Source organism: Balaenoptera musculus, chromosome 1 (assembly GCF_009873245.2).
Source record: "Balaenoptera musculus isolate JJ_BM4_2016_0621 chromosome 1, mBalMus1.pri.v3, whole genome shotgun sequence".
Classification (NCBI taxonomy): domain Eukaryota; kingdom Metazoa; phylum Chordata; class Mammalia; order Artiodactyla; family Balaenopteridae; genus Balaenoptera; species Balaenoptera musculus.
In genome coordinates this window covers 80030813-80054535 of record NC_045785.1, presented here as the reverse complement: position 1 = coordinate 80054535, position 23723 = coordinate 80030813, and the positions used below count along the sequence as shown (strand labels likewise).

The 23723-nt window shown below is 36.3% G+C and overlaps 1 protein-coding gene across 1 annotated transcript in view; it reads left to right on the top strand.

The window, feature by feature from the left end:
- Positions 1-3844: 3844 nt before the first annotated feature.
- The window catches only part of ZNF644 (zinc finger protein 644), a 119455-nt gene continuing 99576 nt past the window's right edge, over positions 3845-23723 (top strand). Inside the window, 2 exon segments of the mRNA XM_036847924.1 lie at positions 3845-4124; positions 16583-16761. The gene's annotated coding sequence lies outside the window, so the exon portion shown is untranslated.

Here is a 23723-nt window from a genome sequence, read left to right as displayed (position 1 = left end):
GGATGGCTGAAATTACAGATGCCTTTTTTCCTTGGATGGATCTCAAGCAAATATTCTGGAACATCTGGAATCTTTCACTCTAGAAAAAATAAACAATAAAGACATTTCTCAAGTTTAATGTGGGTGAAAGTTTGATGAAGGCCTAGAGAGGGCTTTCTTCTAACCAGGAGAAGGCTGGCTAGTTAGTTGCCAAGAATCCCTAAGCAGTGGCATCTACCTATAGTGGGAGATTAGTCTCTCAGCCTTATAAGTCTAGTCAATTGATCTTGTCAGGTTTCCACAGTTGCTCAGACTGTTTTTATTTCCCCTTCTTTTCTTTTCATTTTTTCCTGAACTCACTGCAGTGGGCTGAGCCACTCCTCTGACCTTGCTCTTACCAAGGTCACCAATGATCTTGCACACCCAGTGCACTCCACTTACTTATATAACCTCTCTGCTGCATTAACTCGGGATGTGCAGAGATCCTGCTTTGTGCTCACCAGTCCCATTTCCTTTTCCTCCAGGGCCTACAGCCCAACTACATTTCCCAGCCTTTGCCTGCAGTTAAGTGGAGCCACGTGACTAGATGCTGACTAATAGAAAGTGAGAAGTGATGTGTGCCACTTCTGGGCTTGGCCACTTCAACTTACTGCACTCACGATTCTCCATGTGTGCTGTCTCTCTTTCCAGGGGATCCAGTAGAAGACACTAAGACCTTAGGGGATGGCAAAGCCAGGTGACAGAAGGACCCTAGGTACTTGAGTAACTGCTTTGAGGCTTCCCCTCCCCTTCCCACTAACTTCAGTGGAGTGTGATGTGAATAAGAAGTGAAATTTTACTGTGTTAAGCCATTGATATTTGAAGTTATTTGTCATAGTAGTTAAGCTGTTCCCAATACTTCTTTGGCTTCTGTGAGGCTGCACTCTTGCCTATATCTCCTCATATCCCTCTGTCCCTCCATTTTTTTATTTTCTTGGCTTGCTCTACTCATTCCTTAAATATTTCTTTTTTTTTATCTGTTTCCCTAGCTCACCGTTTTCTTTCTTTACATATGTTCTGTGAACAAGTCCACACTCATGGTCTACTTCGGACATGCTGATGAGTTAGAGTAGTAAATGTGTTCCTAAATATTAGATATAATTTTTACTAAATATGTGTATATGAAACTTATTTTGTGTCATGTTTTATGAAATTTTGTTTCAATGATTTTGAAATCTTTATTATTTCCTCATCTCCTCCATTCCCTGGTAAATTGAGAGTTGATTATATGCTTTTGTCTAGTTCTTTTATTGGACTATAAAAGCTCCTCATCTACTCAACTAATATTTATTGAATATGTGCAAGGAACTGTCTTATTCTTTTTTCTTTTTTCACTGACAGTGCCTAGTACAGTGCCTTGCATGGTATAGGCAATTGGTGAATGTTGGTTGAATTGAACAAAATTACTTATTGCATACTTTCCATGTAAAAGTCTCTGTGCTGGTGTTACTGTGAGACAAAAATAAATATAAGGCTTGATCTCTGTTTACTCTCTTCACCTCTCTCTATGCCAAACATCCTCTGACCTCCACCCCAATTAACACACGTCATAATATTTGAAATTCCACAAATGAGACTGTCTTACAATTTTGCTACTCAGAGGTGGGTCCTCTTCGAGTGAGGCCCTAAGATAAATCCAAACTTGGACTTGACTTTATTACTAGGATAGTAGATTTTTATCTTAATTGAAGTATAGTTGATTTATAATGCTGTGTTAATTTCTGCTGTAACTAGGATAGTAGATTAATCAATGTTTCTTTTTCTTCTTTTTGCCTGCAATTCAGGAGTATTGGAATGTGGAGAATTAACCATTTTTATCCAACACGATTTTGCATTTTCTTTTTGATTAGGTCATTTGAGACCACAGCTTACTTTGTATCTTTTATTGGGTAATCCCATTCACTGGAATAACTAATAGATTCATATATTGTGCTAATAATGTCAAGTTTTAACACTTTAACAATAGCCAGTCGGGCTTTTCCTTTCTTTCCTTTTTGTTTTCAAAGATTCTTCCCCAGGTCAGAGCATTCTTTTATTACAGTGAGTAGATGTGCTTTGTGAATTTTCTCCAGAGGTCAAACTGTTTTCCAGATCTTGATTTTCATTCTCAACTGCATTTTCCTTTTAATGTCTTAAATATTTTGGCTTTGAGCCACATAATTTGTCTTTAGATTTTTCTAGTTGCCTGCATTTTTTTTTGCATTAACTTATTCAAGATTTCTGCCCTTTTCAAGGTTTCTCCCACTCATAGAAGGTTTTTTGACATCTATTTTGTTTATAAAGAATTTCATCAACCATTACTACTTTTACTATTACAATTATTACCATTACTTATACTACTATTTCTATAGTATTACAGTTTAGTTGCTTAATTCTTGTATAAACAAACAGTTTCATTAGTGAGACAAGTTCCTGATCATGGCTGAGTTCTATTTGCTGGTGGTGTGATCTGATGCACATCAGTCAGTCAGTGGTGTACATTCACAACAGAGTTTTTGTTTTTGTTGGTAACTGCTTTTGTAGTGATGTTATAAGAATTTACATAGTACATTATAATTTTATTTATTGTAAGTCCAATAGTAAACTGAGAATGTCCAATTTTAATGGATTCTACAGATGGAATAACCCAAAAGACAACTCCCCAAAATTGGCTGAAAATTTATATACATTTGATTGTTTACCCATTTGTGTAAATGAAGAAGAAAATTTTGTATTTTGAAAGAGTCCAAAAAGCTGTGTGACGTTGAGAAAATTACCTAACCTCTCTTTGCCTCATTAGGTTTTAGGTTTTAATGAAATTGAATGAGTTAGAACAATGCTTGGTAAATAGTAAGCACTCAAAAGTGTTAGCTATTATTATTAATTCAGCAAGTATAAATACCTGTCGTTTGGAATCTATGTTTGCTGATAATGATGATGAAGTCACCATCCTATAGTAAAGGGAATGTTTCTCATTCTTGTCAAATACGTGCAATTACAGTGTATTCCTCTGAATGCCAATGACATCTTGAGGGTTTGGAAAAGCAGAGTTTTACGATAGCTGCTAAACTAACAAATGAAATTTTTTTTTCTTTTTTAAATGAGAACCCAGAGATTCAGAACAGCCAAAGAACTTATTAAGGCAGGACTAGTAGATTCCTCAGGAAATTTTGATTCATGTCAAACATGTTAGCAACTTCTATGTTTGCTCAGTTCAAAAGCAACGAGAATAGCTCCTAATCAATGTTTCTCAAAGTGTGGTCTGTGAAACTCTGTCCTCAGACTCTGAGGTGGATACTTGTTTAAAAAGTTTTCTAGAACTCTCTCGGGACCTACTAATTCTTTGAAGGATAACCAGCATATAGGGTGCTTCTTATATAACTTTAATTCGGAGACCCACAACACATTCAGTAATGCAGGGAGAAAGTATGTTCACAGAATCAAATTGGATCAAACTCAGGGCCCCTTTTAGAGTAGGCTTTTCCGTTAACTGAGATGCTACACTTGATGCTCTGCTTGTCCATCAAGCATCTCCCAACAATTGGTCCCCTTAAGATCCAGAAACCTTCTTCTGCCATTACTCTACAGTTGTGACCGGCAATCTCGAGTCCTTTAGCTGTTTTCCTCAACAGTAGAAAGAAAAGGAACTGTGGCCCTCTCGTGATTGTGGAAATCAAATATGGGTCTGTTCCACCTTAAAGGGCCTAGGCTTGCCTAAGTGTTTGGGTCTTGCAGAGTTTGGGCACCACCATATTTGGAGCGTGCCTACTTTGGGGCGGGAACCTCCTTGAGAGTGATTAGGTCAGCGCTGGGGGAGGTGACCTTGTTGGGTTTCTGGCACCCGAGAACAGTGGTGCACTGTTTCTGCTGCACCCGTTGGTGTAATTGGCCCAGGCGCTCCACCAGCGCGAAGCCGCCGGAGAGCTCCTCGCTGGCCGCCCCCGCGGCCCGCAGCTCGGTAAGAGGCGGGAAAGCAGCGCGCCTGCGCCGTGGGAACCGGGGCCGAAGGCGAAAAGCGGGGAGCGGAGGGGGGCCGTTGGAGCCGAGTAGCGTACAGAGCGGCGTGTGACGCGGGGACGCCGCGCGCTCCCAACGTCGCCCCGGTTTGACGCACACGGCACCAAACTGTGAGTTTCAGTGGTTATTTGGTCGGATTCGCCGGGACCCGTGTGGGTTTCGGGCCTCTGGGTTGTGGCGGCGGCGGGACTGAGGGTGGCGGAGGAACTTGGGGGACCCGGCCTTCGGCGCTCGGGCCCGGGGAGCTACGCCCTAGGCTGGGTCCCAACCATCCAAAAGGACGCATTTTGCCGCACAGGCTAAGATGGCGGCGGCGGCCGAGGAGGCGGAGTTGGTGCTACACAAGGAGCCCGGGATCCGGGTTCGGGGAGGCGGCGGCCGCGGCGGCCGCGGGGGGCGGCGGTGCCTGAGGTGAGCGGCGGCCGCCGCCGCGGGGCGGGACTCGGCGGAGGTGGGGAGTGGGGGGGGGGACTTTTCCACGGCGGCGTCGGAGGATCCGGTAGCGGACACAAAGGGGCTGAGCTGGGCACTAGACTTGGGGGTTTTGTTTAGTCACATGAAGCTGAGCAGCCAGTGAGCAGTAGGGGGAAGGGGCCGAGATCAGGCGGCTTGGGGAGCCTTGCGGTCGCCATTGCAATGCACTGAGTAACGGGGCGGTCCGAGAGCAGTCACCAACCCCTCTCTTTGGGGCTGCTCTGCCTCGGCCAGAAGCGTAGGCTCTGGCGTTAACTGTACACACCCCTCCCCTAACGTGGGACCAGGACCGCAGAGCCCTCCCCTCCCCCTGTTTTGCAAGATCTTATGCCGATAGGTGCCTGGGAAGTAACAGCAAGAGGTAAATCGCTCAAAGTGTTTGGGTTGCCAGGGGCTTGGTGGGTGTCCAGCTAAAGCTTTTTGCTTCTCCAGGTCTGATTCCCTGGCCTTTGTGTCCCTGGGAGCTTAATCTCTGCCAGAGGAAAGCAGGTGTGCTCCACTCCTCCCGTGAACCTGAAGATGAGTTGTCCCAGACCCTTCTCAGTGATTGGAAACTTAGGTGGTGGAACTAACGGTTTCTTGTTACGAGACTTCCACAGACGACTCTCGTGTTGGGATCCATCCATGGTTTAGCAACATTAGTGGAACACTTTTTTGAACTGTTTTAAGTAATATTGACATAAATTTAGTTGTTATAAAACTTTTATGTTTAGACTTCGTATTTTGTGTGGTCATTAAGAAGTACTCAACGAGGAGAGAAACACAATTGAGAGCCTGAATGATGGTCCTGTTTTGTATACAAGTTAATAACTTCAGCAGAAATAACCAAAACACCATCATCTATTCTGGCCGGTCCTAACTAATGCCAGGCTTGTTGCATCTGGATGATAGATTAGATTTCCCTTAATAATATGTTGCCTCTCTGCAGTAGTTTAGTTACATAGTTTTGGTCCCACAAGAAAAAGAGCATTTCAAAAAATAGACAACTCAAATTGCTCAAAGAAAGGAAACCTGCTGTTTGCCTTCAGTCATATGTGTAAGTATCCAGGGAACTAGATGGCAGCAATATTACATCGATAGGTTTTTGTAAGAAAAAATTAGAAAGAAGTTACAGTTTAGTTTAGACATTTTAATAGGTGAAACATGAAGGCTTGACTAGTATGAATGCAGTGATATGTATATTGCTGTTAAAATCATGGTGGTGTAAGTTTTAGAATTTCTAACAATTTAAACTTATACTGCACTTACGTCTACATCATACTTGGTATATTTGTAACATTTGAAGTACAAAATTGGGAAACAACTAATGTTTTGGCCAGGTCACGTTAACAAATTAAATTACTTGATTGAAGGGATATTTAAGCACATTTATATAACTAGCTTTAGATCTCTGTTCACATCGAATTTGAACTTTTCAACATTACTTAAAACTTTGATTTTCCTTGTTTTTTTTTTTTTTAACCCAGATTTATGTTTCCCCCCTTTTAGGTTTTCTCCTTCTAATAGAGAACACTCTTGTATTAACAAATAGGAGATATATTAATATCAGCAAAATTATTATTGAATCATATAGTTTTAGTGTAGAAGGAATCTTAGAGAACAACTAGTATTACTCTCTCTTTTTCAGTATATTGAGGGCCAGAGATGATTAAGTTAATGGCATGATGGAAAATTGTCTCTCAACTTATACCCCATTAGTCTTTTCATTGGTCACATTGCTGGGATAAGGAGGTGACCATCTGCAACTAATAATGGTTATAAAACAAAACAAAGGAGTATGCTTGAGAGTACTTGTTATTCAGATACTATTATATTAATGAGAAATTCTGTGACAATAATTTAAAACTTTTATTTAACTTGATATGGTAACTTAGTTTTTAAAGTGACTTCCAAAGTGAAACAAAATCAGTTACAAAATACAGACATTTCAGATCATTTCAAAGCAATGTTGCTTTTGAATTCTGAGGTTTTCAAATCAATCGACTCAGAAATTTGAAAAACCAAAACAGGTAGCTTGATAAACTTCTTGGAAAGTTTGAAGTAATTGCCATTACTAGTAGTTATTAGATAAGAAATGAGGTAGAGGCTTGAAACAGTGATGATGCTAGTGCATTTCATTTTGTAATAGTGTTTTAGTTGGAAAAATGGACATACCACTTTGCCTCCTGTTAAAAACAACTTGTTAAGACTAACTAGTACTACTGCTGAGTAGTAAATCTGTAACATCTGTTAGGAAATTCAACAAGTAGTAAAATCACTTATGATGGGATCCCACAGTTATCTTTAACTTCTTTAGATATCACGTTTAAAAAAAACAGGTAAATTGTCTTTAGGTTTTAAAGTTTTTATGGGTCTTTTAAGGTGCACTTAAATTATTGATTTTTCTAGGAAAGTTGATATATTTCTTAATTTTCAACACTATGTGAGTGGATTTAATTATACTTTGGTTTTGTGATAATTAGGATTACTCCCGGATTCTCTGTATCAGTAATTATGAAGTGAGTCTGTCACCTGCAGACCTTAAACTTTTTGCAGGTTTAATTTGTCATTCAAGTTATAAAAGAGGGAGAAGTTTGTTGTGGTTGAATTGAGACTAACAGGTAACAGGAGGAGAAAAGAAAGACTCCAGGACAGTTACTTGAAGTGGTGGGGTTACTTGCAATTTAAAAAATTTAAAGAAATTGGTTGCTAGAAAAGATCAGGTTCATCTTTCTGTCACCCCAAATATATTACTAGTGTTTAGGGTTACTTATTTAGACTCTTCTCAGAATGTGATTCTAAAGGAAAGCAGGGGATCTTACTCTTGTGGGAATGCTTTTCTCATGACTGCTTTTTCAGACATATATTGAGGCAACTATAGCTTGCACCGAATGCAGAAATTGGAATGTTGAATTATCCAGCCCTAATTTTTAAAGAACGCTAGTTTTAGCAGTTCTTTTTTAATGTTTAAAAAATTTTTAAATTGATAGTCTGTAAAATAAAACATGAGAATAAAGGACGGATACTATAATATTTTGGATAGATATTCAAATAAGCTCTAATTTTTTTACATTTATTTGTTATTAATCCATCTGGTATAGAGAATGTCTGCTTTGTAGATGGAGAATCTGTAAATATTGAACAGAATTGTGTAGCACTGACTGAAGCAGTTCTAGAAGTGGTGTCTTTTAATTCAGGTTTATTAGGAGGGAATAGCTGCTTTTAATAGTGCAACCCATTTATGTCATTGAATTTTGAGAAAACTGAGAATAATCAAACTGATTCTAGCACTAGCTCACCCTGCTGGTTGGCTAAAGTATTTCTCTTCTTTCCCCTCTTAAAACCAAACCAAACCAAACAAAACACCAAACATAAAGATCACTTGAGACCTAGAAGGTAGAACACCAAGTTCAATTCGTGGTCTTTCTTCAGATAGCTGGAGTCTCCATGAAAAAGGTGTATTCTCCTCTCTAGGGCCTCAGTTGCTGTACTGTTTAATTTTTTCTTAGATCTGCTGAAGCTGAACTGTGAAGTTACTATCCTCTCTGAATTTACTGGGAACTCTTATGTGATTAGGAGGAGTTAGTATGTTTTTGTTCCTTTAAATTCAAGATAAAAGATCCTTTGACTGCTGAGAGATGTTAGCAGTCCTGTGAGATAAACTTTCCAGGAGGAGAAAAGTCGAGGATTTCAAGAGGAGGAAGAGGAGAAAAATGCTAGGGTAGCACCAACAGCAGTGCATACTTCTCTTGGCTGAGGGAAAGCGAGACTGTATTACGATTAGCGTTTCTAAGAGATTTCCCTTGCACTCTCCCTCTACTAACGTTTGCCCTTCTCCTCTTCTGTCTGTAAGCTGTAGCCTTCCCATTTCATTTGGGATTCTTGGAACTGTGATTTTGTAGGTAACTTTGTGTAAAGTATGGATGAGTGATTTGTTCCTTGAAATATGATTCTATTAGTCTAAACTGTGATAGAAGTGAAGTTGGTTAGAGTGATAAACACAATGTTTTAGGTATTAAGCTTTTTAGTATGTATATCATTCATTGAAATTGAAAATACAGCTTTATTTATTTTGTTTAATTGAAATATAGTTGATGTACAATATTATTTTAGTTTCAGGTGTACAACTTAGTGATCAACATTTAAATACATATGGAATGATCACCAGGATAAGTCTAGTAACCATCAGACCCCATACAAAGTTATTATAATACTATTGACCATATTTCTTATGCTGTATATTATATTACCTCCCCATGACTTACTTATTTTAAAATTGGAAGTCTGTACCTCTTAATTCCCTTCACCTATTTTGCCCGTGCCCCTCCCCATTCTGGCAACCACCCCGTTTGTTCTCTGTATCTATGGGAAAATACAGCTTTTAAAAGACTTTGTACAAAGTCAGGAAACTAAATATGTTGTGAGTCAAAAGTATAATTTCAAATTAAAAAGCACCTAATAAAGTGTTGGGATTAAAGTACAGTTTACAAACCATATTTACCTGTGTTATATCAGTTATTTATCTAATATTTATAAAAGATGAACATTTTTATCCTTTCTTCCAGAGTATTTATCCTTTTACTTGAAAGCATAATATCTTTTCATCAGTTTCTTGAGGAAGATGTCAAACATAACTGGTATTTTCAAAACACCAATTACTGGGGGGGGGATGGTTCCTAATTATTGTTGAATAGTTTGTGCAGGATGGGAGGATAAGGTTTAAAAAGTGTAAGCCTTGAAGTAAAACCGGTGGGGTTAAGATCTAGCTGTGTGAGCACTAGGCAAGTAGATTTAGCGATAAGAAATCTTCACAGAGGTGTAGGTGTAGGTTTATATTACATAGTTCATGTAGTAAAGTCCTTAGCTTTCTGATATGTAATGAATGCTGAGTAAATGTTAGCTGTTAGAATAATAGTTATTATTATTATCATCATTGTTTAATTGTGTTTCCTACAGTAACGTGAAATTTTCACCTGTGAGTGATCTGAAGTTGTATACTTTTTCTAACATTCCATTTTGAGGCCCATATCTACAAAGGAAGTAAGAGACAGTCATCAAAGTGTGGCATCTCCAGTACTAGCAGCTAAAGCTATAACCAGGGTCAATATTTCAGGAACACATTCTCTTTTATGGCTGTCAGCTAATGATGATGATGATAATAATGCATTTGGGAGTGAGTGCATTTGAGTGAAGGGCTTTCCCAACCAGTGGGTTGGTTTGCTTTGTTACAACATCCTCAATTTCTTCACTCCCCTTTAAATTTTTGACCATGAGGATGGTGGTGATCATTAGTAGAGAGAAGAAGGTGAGTGGCAATGTGTATTTGTATATAAAGTACACAGAAACCCCAGATGAGAGTGAGGAATGGCTTCAGCAAAAGCTAGATTGAGGAGAAGAATGTTACCTTTTCATTGCTTAGTCTGAGTCAGGGGAATTTCCTCAAACAGCATTTCCTTTTGCTGTTTTCCTCTCTACACTTGTCTTTGTTTTGTATATATCTGTGCTGGTATAGTCTTAAACTTATTTCCCACTTTAAGTTTTTCTTGTACCACCTACCTTCCCCACCACAAACACAAATTTTAAACTTTAAAAGAAACTGTAAAAGGCAGTTAGTAAAAGTACTTTTAAGTTCACATGAGGAGGGGGTGTGAGTATGAAATATTAGAAGTTTAATATTTGTTGAAAAAATATTTTCAATGGTTTGGAAAAGGAAGTGGGGGGAAGTCACCGATAATCTTGTCACCATTATATAATCATTAGTATTAAAGGAAAGGGAGATGAGGCTGACATTAATTAAGCATCTACTATGTATTCCTTATAATTATGCTGCGATATGTATATATTCCCATTTCATATGCAGGAAAACAAACTCAGACTTGGGTCACGTAGATAGTAAATAGTAGAGCAGCCAAGTTTCAACCTAAGCATACCTTGATTCTACAGATGAGACCTTTTCTATTCTGCCTTCCTAGCCTTTCTTTCTGTATATCTACGTTTTTACCTTATACAGTTGTAAGTTTTGTCTCCTCCTTATGAAACGTAACATTATAGAAGCGTTTTTCTGCATACCCTTATTTCAAGTGGTGTCTTATTGCCCACATTGTTTATTCATACCACCATATAAAGGTTCTTTGTCTTGGCTGCTGGACATTGATACAGTGGTATTGGTCAAAATAGAAGCTGCTTATTTCTTTACTCAGTGACTAAGATGAAAAATAATTAATTAGAAAAAATACTCTTATATTTTAGAGTATTAAAATACTCCTATTTTAATAATAAAAGTATTAATTAGAACTAACACTCTGGGATTAGAAATTCTACGAGTTTAATACTACTATCTATCCTTTCTGGTGAGACATTTAACTCAAAATGGATATATGTAAAATGTAGGTGACATTTTCAGTTTATAGCCATATGAAAACAGAACTTTTAAAATATTTTTACGCTTTGAAATGTCTTAAGCTTCCTTGTTAAAAATCTTTAAAGTTGATATTAAAATTAAATAGGTACTTAAATCAACTGTTTAGTTATTATTAATAGTTCTTAATGTAATAATCTTTAATATATAAAAAGAGAAAAGCTTAATATTGAATTTCTTACACTGGTATTGGGTGGAGGCCATATATTAAAACATAATTTGTGGGACATTTATAAATCGATTGTATAGGTCAGCACTGCCGAGTAGAAATATGTTGAGCCACAATGTGATTTAAATATTTTCATAGCCACATTAAGAAATAAAAAGAAATAAGTAAAATTAATATTAAATTCATTTTATTTAACCTGGTATATCCAAAATATTATCATTTCAACATGTACACATTGAGATACTTGCCATTCTTTTTTTTCACACCAAGTCTTCAAAATCCAGTGTGTGTTACATACTTAAAGCATATCTCAATTCAGACTAGCCAGACTTCAAGTGCTCATTAAACACGGATTGGACAGTGCAGATATAGACAGTAAGTTCTATACAAGTATGGGGAAAGGATAAAGTAGAAATTGAACTGAGTCTTAAAGGATAGTTGAGAAAAGACTATGCTGGGGAAGAACATTCCCATAAAGAAGTGATGGGAATTAAAATAGGAGACACTATTAGAAACCAGATAATAGAGTGGCTTGAATCCAGCTTAGGGAATTTGGTTTCTACGTGTGTGTGTGTGTGTATGTGTGTGTGTGTGTTGGATAGATGCTGGAGGGTGCCTAATCCATGTCTTGCACATGAGCACTTGATGAATGTTGAATTAACATTTAAGTGAATTAATACGAGGCAGAATAAGAAAAATGCTGGCAGAATACTAACAAAGCCTTGTGGGTCTTATAAGGGAGAAGAGTTGCGTTTAGGGAATATTGGTGTTCTGTGATTAGAAATATGATGGAGAATGATGAAAAAGGATGAGAATTGAGAAGAGCTTTTTAGATTTTACCATTATTGGTGACTTGTTTTTAAATGTTTTATTTATATATAATTTACATATATTGAAGTGCACAACGTTTATGAGTACAACTCAGTGAAATGCCACAAATATATATACCCAGGTAACTTCAACCCAGATCAAGATACATAACATTTTCTTCACTGAAAAAGGTGCCTTGTGCCCCTTCTTATTAATTCTTTCTCAAAGAAGTAAGCATATTCTGATCTCCATCATCTTAAATAGGTTTGGCTTATTTTTGAACTTGCTTATGGCATATTTGCCCTTTCCAAGGGTAGTGAGAGATGACGCCTGAATCTGTCTCTTGTTTTTCTATCATTGGCATTGTTGGATGAATTTGGAGGTAAATCAGATGATAGGTAGTTGGTACTGTGACCCTGCTGTTTTTTTCCAGTGTGATATATACCAACATCAGAGAGATATTTCTTAGTTTTCATTAATAGTAACTTTTTAGAGGTTAGTTTTAATGACCAGAAAATTTGTTTAGAGTGCAGGGGTTTGAATTGCTTCTGTAGATAACATAGTTGTCTGGCTTGCTTTCATTACAGTATTCTCTAGGCATATAGCCAAGAAGTAGGTAGAAGAGATCTTGGATTGCCTCCTTATATAGCTGCTTTTTGGAACCTCTTTATTAGTAGCTTCTAGGCATTATGTAAGTTAGCTTTCAGGCATTTCAGATTACTTAATAAGGTATTTGAGTATTTCTGATTGAGATTGTAGGGGGAGGAATAAATTGGTGCACTTTTGTTTACAGGTAAGTATCCACTCTCAACCAGAAAGATTTTGCCATTTACGTGTAAAGAATGAGAATGCTACCTTAAGGACAGTTGCACAAAAGTTTGAATGGTTAAAATCCATGAAGGACGCTTTGTAAATGGATCTGCAATGGAATTATTGCTCATGATTTTTTTCCTGTAGTGCTTGAGTCATTTTTTTCCAAATGGGATTAATGGTTACAGCATTGTTTTTCATAAATATTGAGCACTGGAAGCCTTATTGTAGTGTAACAATCTTTCTCTTTTGGGAGAAAGATTTTTTTCTGAAATATGTATCACTTATAATAAAGTTGTTAAAAGTACATAACAATGAAAATATGTATCATCACATTCTAGTATGCCAAGTTTTGAGGAATATGTTTTGTAAATTGTGCAGAAGTGGACATGAAAATACTTTCTAATTAATGTTTGAATTGTGAATGTTTTTGAGCTTATGAATGAAAGTATTTATATGAAGTTTTGTTTTTTGGAATTTGTACCAAGTTTGCTTAATATACTCTTGCTCCACGAATTTTAATTGTTGTCTTGAAGAAATAAAACCTCATCTGTGAACTTTTATTATGTAGGTTTTGTATTTGTGAAGTATAGAAGGCCAGAGTAAAATTGATTAGACATTGAAAAAGTTTGTATATTATCTATAAAATATTAAGACTTTATATAATAGCTTTTTTGGGCTAGAGTTAGAACATTACAAACAAAACAATTAGCATGTTATTATAGCTTTAAGACCTGACTTCTGTGTGTAGAAAAAAAAATATTTAAGGGTATGTTCTATGTTTTTGTGTTGTTTTGAAAAAATGAATGTTATATTTGAATTTGGTTTTGGGAGATTTAATTTTTTTGTATTCAGAAAAACCTTGTTTCCGTGGTTGTATTTCTCCCAACCTTCACTTGTTTTAACTGGCTTAATTATTATACACAATTCATTTAGTACCACACCAGGGTAAGACTGCAGATACATAGAGCAAATGATGTGGTTCCTGCTCCAAAGAGGTCATTATCTAAGATACAACTTAAAGAGTGCTTCATAATGAAATATTTGAATTACTGGACTGAGACAAAATCATATGAACAGTATACAGTAAGACTGGAAAAGATTCTTGGGAAAAATACTTTTTAATCTAGATTTTGAAGAAGTGTTATGTAAAGATTGGTGGAGAGGGTAGGGAGTATCAGCTAGGGGGAGGGTATGTTAAAAAGCACAGAGATGGATCTTGTGGAATGCAAGCATTTTCCTTGTTTGAAGTAGCATCTATTTTAAATGAATGTAATGAAAAATAAAGCTTATAAGGTTGTGACCTGAGCTGGAGGAATCTAAAAAAGTTTGGATTAGAAATAAGGAATTCTGCTAAAGGCCATTGAACAGAAATACATGAAGGAAAATGAGAAAGATCAGCAGCCAGATATAACATGGTTAGAGAAGCGATTGAAGTGAGTAAGGTCAGTTAGAGGTTATCATCTTGGTGAATGGCGGGGAGGGTATATTAGGAATAAGAACGGGTAGTTTTAAAATAAAACAGGTGAAAAATGTGGCTCCTAAGTTTGTAGTGCAAAGTTAAAATAAGAATGGAACCATTTCATTATCTTCTGGTATTGAAAATAAACTTACTTGGAGACACAGTTTGCAAGTAAGTTATTAATACCGATTGAGGTATTATTGTACATTTGCCTTATCCTATAAAAAAAAACTTACAAGCTTTTTAAAAAACCTTTGATTTGAAAACTAAGTAAAACCCAAGAAAGTTATGCTATAGTGGTATTTTCTGAATTCCTAGTACTTTCAACTAAAAAACTATTTGAGATGAATAGTAAGAAGAGCTTGTAATTGTATTGCTGTGTTTGGAGTTATAAGAGTACATTTAAGCCATGGTTTAAGAGACATTCTAATTGGTATGGGAGTTGGTATGAAAACAAAAGATAACAAAAATTAATACCTGGACTACCAGTGTTTAAATTTTTAAAAAATAGATATTGTTTTAAAAATTGGGGACAGTTGAGAGCACACTGCTTTTATGAGGGAGATCCCTAAAATGTAGTTCCCTCTGGGATATTTAAGATGTAATATGTTTGTCTTTACTGGAGTTCTTAAGAGTTCTTAAATTGAATGTATACTATTGTCTTACAATGAATACCATTATTCTTAAAATGGAATTAAAAAATATGAAAAAATTATAAAAGTAATATAATTTAAAAAGTATTTTTCTGCCTTTTTAGAGTTAGTAAATAGAACAGAGTTTAGGAGTTAATAGAGTCTTGGAGTTTTAAGATAGTATGTTAGTCTTACAACAAGTTTATATTTTAACCACTCTCACAGTTAGTATAGACTTAACTTTGGTTAGTAAAGAAGTTAGTGCGGTTTCTGGCACCATGGTAAAATAGGGAGGTACATTTGACTCCATCCAAGTTACCTGTGGAGGCAAATCAGCTAAAGCAAAAGAGAATAGGTTGTCCCCTACTATCGGTGGGAAAAAGAGATTTCATCCACATCTCTGAAATTTGGGGTTTCTATGTGGATAGAGTGGGTGAGAATAGATGACAGCAGAACAATCTACTGTTCCTTGATTATTGGATGAACTGGTGGTTTGGGAGTAGGAAGCTTGCCTGAAAGCCCTGCCCTAACCTCTTTCTTAAATAGTTCCCTATTTATACTTTTTTGTGGCTGCAAACTTACCGGAAATAGACCTATCCTCACCTGTGTTCGCTGCCATGGGTCTCTGCACACTGAAAAGCCATGAAAAATCACTACATAAATAAGGAGAGGCAGCAGTTTAAACGGGTTGAAAACTAGGAAACCAAATTGACTATTCCATGTATATTGATCCAACTGAAACAGCTCATACAGTAAAGGAGGAGATAGAGGTAACCGTCAGCGGCTGTGGTGGAAACAAAAGTCTTATGCAGTGAAACTGAATGTCTTAATGGTGGCAGTGCCATTAACAGTGATACAAATGGCTTCCTAAGTAGGTGTCCTTTGGTGTGACGTTGCTCGCCTAATCATATCCTGGTTTATCTCGTTTTCCAAGCCTTATTCACCAACTTTCCTGTCAAATTTGATTACCCAGTACCCTTCTAACAGCTTTTTCTTAAATTAATTGGAATTGATTTCTTTCCCACTCTCCTCCCCTTTACAAATTGAATTAAAAATTCTTGATATGTGGTTTTTAAGAGTTTTATCTAAGTAAAAATAACAAATGTTTGAAATAAAGGAATGGCAAAAATGATCCTAAAACTTGCAAGTTTCATTCATATCAAGCAAAGGCTAAAACTTGAAAGGCCAAAACCTTTGAATGAGAAAAAGGAATTTTTTAATTAATAAAAAATTAGGACCACTAAGCAATATTAAGCTTGAGCTTTTGTGTGATGAACTCAGAGCACTGAAACATATGAAGTAGAGTTTCTTTAGAGAAATTGGTAACATCAGTCTTTTCAGGAGACTTTAACTCTCAGATTTTAATAGATCAAGTAAACAAAAATTAAGGCTATAAAGATTTGAATAACAATATGCTTTATTTAATAGGTGTATGCCAAACTTTGTTCCCAATAAAGAAATACACATTTTTTTCCAATTTATGTGAATTAAAAAAATTTTTTTAAATGTCTTGGGCTTGAGAATTTGAAATTTTAATAAGAGGAATTATATATATCAGTATTTTTTGACTACAGTATAGAAGAACTAGATGTTAAAGCCAAAATGATTGTAACTACTTGGACGATTAAAACTCTGTATCCTACTGGAACTTGAGCCTAAATTTCATACTATTTAAAAAGGAACAACAGTGAAGACATGACACATCAAAACTGATGAGATGAATATCTTTTTAAACATGGTGAATTAAATAACCATTTACTTTGTTTGATATCAAACCCCTACTAGAATTATAGTAATTTTTTTTTTAATCGTAGGCTGTCAAGGACAAAGAAAACTGGAAATTTGATCACAGAAGTAAAACTTTGGAAGCTGGAAAGCAACTACTCCGTAGCTCTAAGAAAACTCAACTTTCTACTTTCAGTGGGGAAGGCCTAGAATGGTCTAGAATTATGCTGTTGAACCCTGGGTTACTTAAGGAATTTAGTGGCTGCAGGTACCTTGAAAGAATTGTTTAAGAGTTAATAACAAGTTAACAACACTCATGGTGCCAAGAAACTTTATCCAAGTTTCTTCTCTGATGTTCAAAGGAAAAATCTCTGTTCTTGAACAGTAGGCAAGCTCAGGTTAAGGGTGTCTGTCGTACTCAAAAACAGAGAATTGAGTAGAAATTTACATGTTGAACTGGGAATCATCCACAGTCTCTTTTCTCCTCCTAGTTCTGAGAATACTAGGTATCAGGCTTCTACCCCCAGATGTGAGATTGGAAGATTCATCTTGCTGTAGCAAACTTGATTGTCAGGAAAAAAGACCAACAGATAATAATAGATAAGGATCCACTAGGGAAATCATCAGGCTGATCATCTCACACTGACACCTACCCATTAACACAGAACTTCAAGGCAACTTTTTAGGAAAAGATTCTTTTCCATTATAGTTTATCACAAGATACTGGATATAGTTCCCCATGCTACACAGTAGGACGCTGTTGTTTATCCATTCCGTACACAGCAGCCTGCCTCTGCCAATCCCAAACTCCCAGTCCATCCCTCCCCTGCCCCCAGCCGCAACCCGTAAGTTTGTTTTCTGTGTTTATGGGACTGTTTCTATTTTGTAAATAAGTTCATTTGTATCATATTTTAGATTCCCCATATAAGTGATGTCATATGGTATTTGTCCTTCTCTGACTTACTTCACTTAGTATGATAATCTCTAGGTTCATCAACTAGACAACTTTTAGGTGCTTCATTTTAAAATATGAGATTAAGGATCATTAAACATTTTAGGATAACCACAATAAGAAAGAGAAGAAGGAAATAGAGACTTTCTATTAAGTTTTAAAACTTTCTATTTAAGTTTTAAAAGAAAACTTTAAAAAGTTACTGATATCTTTGCAAGTAAGGGGATAATTGTATCTTTGAAATAAGAAAGGATGCTATAAAAAAGCAGTCCTCAGAAAAAAAAGACGAGCTCTTTCTTAGACATTTAGAATATGGAATACTTAATAGAAGAGTTAGAAATTTAGGATGTTAAATTTCTAGTTGAAGGTTAGAAGATAAAATTGAGAATATCTTCCACAAAGTAAGACAAAAGAGATATAAAGTAGGAGAAGATAGAGGATCACTCTTGGCAAGTTCAACATGTGAAAAATCAGAATTACAGAATGGGAGGAAATGGATGGAGGCAATTATTTTAAAATAATTGAACAAAAATCTTGAGTTTCCACATGAAAAGGACTCATAGCATACACAGCATGGTGACTGGAAAAAAAAAAAAGAACCATATAAAAGTACATCATGATGGAATTTCAGACACCAGAAATAAAGGGAAGATCCTAAAAGCTTTTGGTTATGGAGCATATAAAAGAGATTAGGAATCAGTAACATTGGATTATTATTAATATTATTAATATTAATAATATTAATATTATTTCAATCAATAATGAAATAATGCCTCAGAATCCTGAAGGAAAGTTATTTCCAAACTACTAATTCTGTACCTTCCCAAGCTGTCAAATGTGGGAGTAGGCTAAAAATATGAAACACGAGGTTGTTAGAATATTTACTTCAAATGTACTGTATCTCAGGAAGTTACTAGAGTATGTGGGCTCTATCAGAATGATTGGGTAAATCAAAAAAAGGAGAGATCCAGGAAACAGGATTTAGTACAGGAGAAAACGATGATTGTGCAGGGAGATGCAAGGAATGTGGCTGTGCAGCAGGTCTGAAGAGTAATCAGTTCCTGAGGAGGACAAAGGGATCTAGATGGTATGTCTTCTGAAAATACACACACAAGGTATAGAAAGGATTTTTGTGACGTTATTCATAAGGGATATTTATCTGTAGTTTTATTTTCGTGTGTTTGAGAAGGATTGGTGTCAATTCTTTAAAGGTTTGGTTTAAAGGTAGATTTCACCAGAGAGGCCATCTGGTCCTGGCTTTCCTTGTGGGGAGTTTTTTCATTACTTACTCAATCTCTTGTTATCGATCTATTCAAGATTTCCTGCGTCTTCTTGAATCAGTTCTGGTAGTTTGGTTTTTTTCCTAGGAATTTGTCCATTTCTTCTAGGTTACTTAATTCGTTGCCATTCAATTGTACACTTCCCTTATAATTTTTTATTTCCTATTATAAAGCCAGTATTAAAACCTTTTTCATTCATGATTGTAATACACCTTGAGATATTTTAGGTTTGGTTCCAGACCACCACAATAAAGTGAGTCACATGAACTTTTTGGTTTCCCAGTGCATATAAAAGTTATGTTTACACTATTCTGAAGTCCATTAAGTGTGCAACAGCATTATGTCTTAAAAAGTGTCCATACTTTAGTTAAAAAAACTCCATTATTAAAAAATGCTGACCATCATCTCAGCCTTCATCAAGTTGTAATCTTTTTGCTGGTGGAGGGTCTTGCCTCAGTGTTGACGACTGCTGACTGATCAGGGTGGTGGATGCTGAAGGTTGGGGTGACTGTGACAACTCTTAAGACAACGATGAAGCTTGCCACATCGATTTACTCTCGCTCTCACTTGAACACTTAGAGGCCATTGTAGGGTTATTAATTGACCTAATTTCAATATTGTTGTGTCTTAGGGAATAGAGAGACCTGAGAAGAGGGAGAGAGGTGGGAGAACAATCAGTCTGTGGAGCTGTCAGAACACACAATATTTATTAAGTTCACCATCTTATGTGAGCATGGTTTGTGGTGCCCCCAAACAGTTACAATAGTAACATCAAAGATGACTGATCACTGATCACCATAACAAATGTAATAATGATGAAAACGTTTGAAATGTTGTAAGAATTACCAAAATGTGACACACAGACACAAAGTGAGTAAATGCTTTATTAAAAAAATGGTGCTGATAGACTTGCTTGGTGCAGGGTCACTACAAACCTTCAGTTTGTTAAAAAACCACAGTAACTGTGAAGCTTAATAAAACAAGGTATGCTTGTAATTTGTCTTTTTTTTGGTCAGTACCTAGCTGAAGGTTTGTCAATTTTGTTGATATTTTCAAAGAACCAATTTTTGGTTTCATTGATTTTTCTTTATCTTTAAAAAATTTTCTGTTTCATTTCTGCTGTAATCTTTATTATTTCCTTCCTTCTGTCTGCTTTGGGTTTAATTTGCTCTTTTTCTGCTTCCTTAGGATGGATGGTTAGGTTATTGATTTGATATCTCTTTTAAAGTAGGCATATATAGCTATAAATTTCCCTTTAAACACTGCTTCCACTTCATCCCACCAGTTTTAGTGTGTTGTGTTTTTGTTTTCATCTCAACATATTTTATAACTTCTCATGTGATTTCTTCTTTGATCTAATGAATATTTAGGAGTTTGTTGCTTAATTTCCACATATTTGTTACTTTTCCAAATTTCCTTCTGTTATTAATGTCGAGTTTCATTCCATTATGGTTGGAGAACATACTTCGTATGATTTGATTTCTTTTAAATATGTTGAGACTTGTTTTATGGCTTAACGTATGGTCTATATTGGAGAATGTTCCATGTGCACTTGAGAAGAAAGTGTGTTCTGCTCTCCTTGAGTATTCTGTAGCTATCTGTTAGGTCTAGTTAGTTTACAGTGTTCAAGTCTTTTATTTTCTTGTTGGTCTTCTGTCTGGTTCTGTCCGTTATTGAAAGTGAGGCATATAAGTCTCCAACTATTTTTGTTTTTGTCTGTTGTCTGTTTCTCCTTTCAATTCTGTAAGTTTCTGCTTCATTTATTTTGAGGTGTTGTTGTTAGGGATATATATGTTTATAGTTCATCCATAAGTTTTAATGAATTGACCCTTTTGTTATAAAATGTCCTTCTTTGTTTCTAGTGATGATTTTTTTTCTTAATATCTTATATGTGATAAGAATATAACCACTCTAGCTGTCTTTTGGTTATTGTTTGCATTGTACATCTTTTTCTATCCTTTCACTTTAAATTTACTTGAATCTAAAGTGTCTTTGAATCTGAAGTATGTCTCTTGAAAGCAGCATATAGTTGGATTGTGTTCTTTTACCCATTCTGCCAAATCTCTGCTTTTTGACTGGAATGCCCAGTTAATTTGCATTTAATGTAATTACTGATAAGGTAGATTTTATGTCTTCCCTTTTGCTACTTGTTTCCTATATGTCTTAAGATTTTTTTCTGTTGTTGTTCCTTTATTCCTCTGTTATTGTCTTCCTTTGTGCTATTATTGTCATGCAAATTGTCTTTCTATGTCTTTTAAATCCAATAGGAGAAAAAAAGAGTCACAAATTTTTAAATTACAGTGTCTTTTATGTTTACTTATCAGGTTACCTTTACATGCCCTTTAATTCTTCAGGCATACTCAAGTTACTGGCTACTGTCCTTTGATTTCAGCCTGAAGGACACCCTTTAATATTTCTTGTACAGCAGGTCTGCTAGCAGCCAGTTCTCTCATTTTTTGTTTATCTGTTGAATGTCTTAATTTCTCTTTCATTTTGGGAAAGTAGTTACAGAATTATTGGTTGACAGTCTTATTTTTTCAGTACTTTGAATATGTCTTCCCATTGTCGTCTGGCTTTCATGGTTTCTGACACGAAATTAGCTGTCAATTTAATTGAGGATTTCTATATGACAAGTTGCTTATCTCTTGGCTTCTTTCAGGATTCTCTCCTTGTTTTTTGAGAGATTGATTATGAAGTATCTAGGTGTGAATCTCTTTGAGTTTGTCCTACTTGTGATTCCTTGAGCTTTTGGGGTGTTTAGATTAATGTTTTTCATTAAATATGGAGTAATTTCAGCCATTATTTATTCAGATATTACTTCTTCCCCTCTTTCTCCTCTCTTCTGGGACTCCCATTCTGTATTGGTGTTCTTAATGATGTCCTTCAGGAATATTAGACACACTGTTTTGTTTTTTCCTTTTCTTCTCCTCAGAGTGGATAATCTCAATTGGTATATCTTCAGATTCACTGATTCTTTCTTCTGTCTGCTCACATCTGCTACTAAAACCTTGTAGTGAATTTTTCATTTTCATTCTTGTACTTTTCAGCTTCAGAATTTCGATTTTGTCCTTCTTCATGATTTCTATCTGTTTTTTTTTTTTTTACCAATTTCAAGAACTATACACATTTTATTTTCTACAGACCTGAATTTGACTTTTTAAAGTTAAATTTACACACATTTACATGCACAAACTCTATGTATATTTTTAACAAATGCATATACATTTATATCCTACATCCCTATAAAGATGCAGAATTTTTCTATCACCTCAAAAATCTTCTTGTGTTGATATTTTCTGCTTGTGAGACATCCATACTTTCCTTTAGTTCTTTTGACATGGATTTCCTTTAGGTCTTAGAACATATTAAAGCTGATTTATAACTTTGTTCACTAAGTCCAATGTCTGAGTTTCTTCAGGGACAGTTTCTTTTGACTGCCTTTTTTTTTTTAATGTGTATGAGCCATACTTTTTTATTGTCTTGTCATTTTTTTGTTGAAAACTGCATTTTAAATAATGTGGCAGCTCTGATGATTAGATATTCTCCCCTCCCCAGCATTTGTTGTTGTTACTGTTTGTTGTTGTTAGTTTAGTGATTTTTCAGAACTAATTCTGTAAAATGTGTATTCTTTGCTATGTGTGGCCACTGAAGTCTCTCTACTCAGTTAGCTTAGAGGTCAGCCAATAATTGGACAGTGATTTCCTTAAATGCCTGAGACCAGTAAGTCTCCCAGTATTTGTTGAGAGGCTCTGTGTGTGTGTGTGTGTGTGTGTGTTGGGGCACACCTTCAGCACTCAGCCAGGAAATTTGTAACTTTGCCTTACCCTTCGTTTCCTGTTTGTGCAGAGCTTCCAGGTTAGCCAGAGGTGAGCACTTAGGGCCTTCTCAGGCCTTTCCTGAGCATGTGTACAACCTAGAGCATGTGTGCAGCTCTGGGCACACATTTGACCATCTAGATTCTCAGGAATATATTGGAGCTTTTCTAAGCCCCAATTTTTCTTTTTAAGCTTTTTGGTTAGTCTGTTGTTGGTCTTATCTGTTATCCACTGCCTCAGTCAGCTGTAACATTATACAATTTTTTCCAGTCGTTTTTGACAAATGCCCTTGGGGAAAGGCTTTTTTTGCACTGAGTGCCCTCTTAGGTCAAATTTAAGATAGCTTTGGGAGTGGTGTCTTCCAGGAAACCACCAGACATGTCAAATAATGACAGTCCTCTGAGAATGCAGTCGTGAAGGAGCTCTCACCCTCTTCTGCCCCCCTCAGGTAACTGCCAGGCTGCAGGTTTTCACCAGGCCTGTGGACTGTTGGCTTTCGAGTCTACTGTGGCGCTAGGGTGGGAGGATGGGAATATGGCAAAATAAATGCCACAAAGTTTGCTGGTCTCATCAAGATTCAGCCATCTTTCTTGAATAAACTCTCCCCAGATTGCTGCAAATCTTTGGTTAATTTCTAGAGTTTGGAAAACGTTGACTCTGTTTTTGTCAGTGTTCTTGTTGGTTTTATGGAGATGATTTTTGCATCTCCTTGTTTTGGTATTTTTGCTGGTGTCTTACCATTGAATTTTCAAAATTCTTTTATATATATATTTTTATTTTAACACACTAGTCATTTTTAAAAAATATCTATTTATTTTATTTTTGGCTGTGTCAGGTCTTAGTTGCGGTACGTGGGATCCTCTGCTGCAGCATGCGGGCTGCTTGTTGCAGTGCGTGGGCTTCTCTCTAGTTGTGGCACACAGGCTCAGTAGTTGTGGCACGCAGCCTCTCTAGTTGTGGCCCGCATGCTCAGTCGTTGCGACGCGCGGGCTTAGTTGCCCTGCGGCATGTGGGATCTTAGTTCCCCAACCAGGGGTCAAACCCATGTCCCCATCATTGGAAGGCGGGTTCTTCACCACTGGACCACCAGGGAAGTCCCCAAAGTTCTTTCATATTTTAGATATGAGTCTTTTGTCAGGTATGTAGTTTGCACACATTTTCTCCAAACTTGTCACTTGCTTTT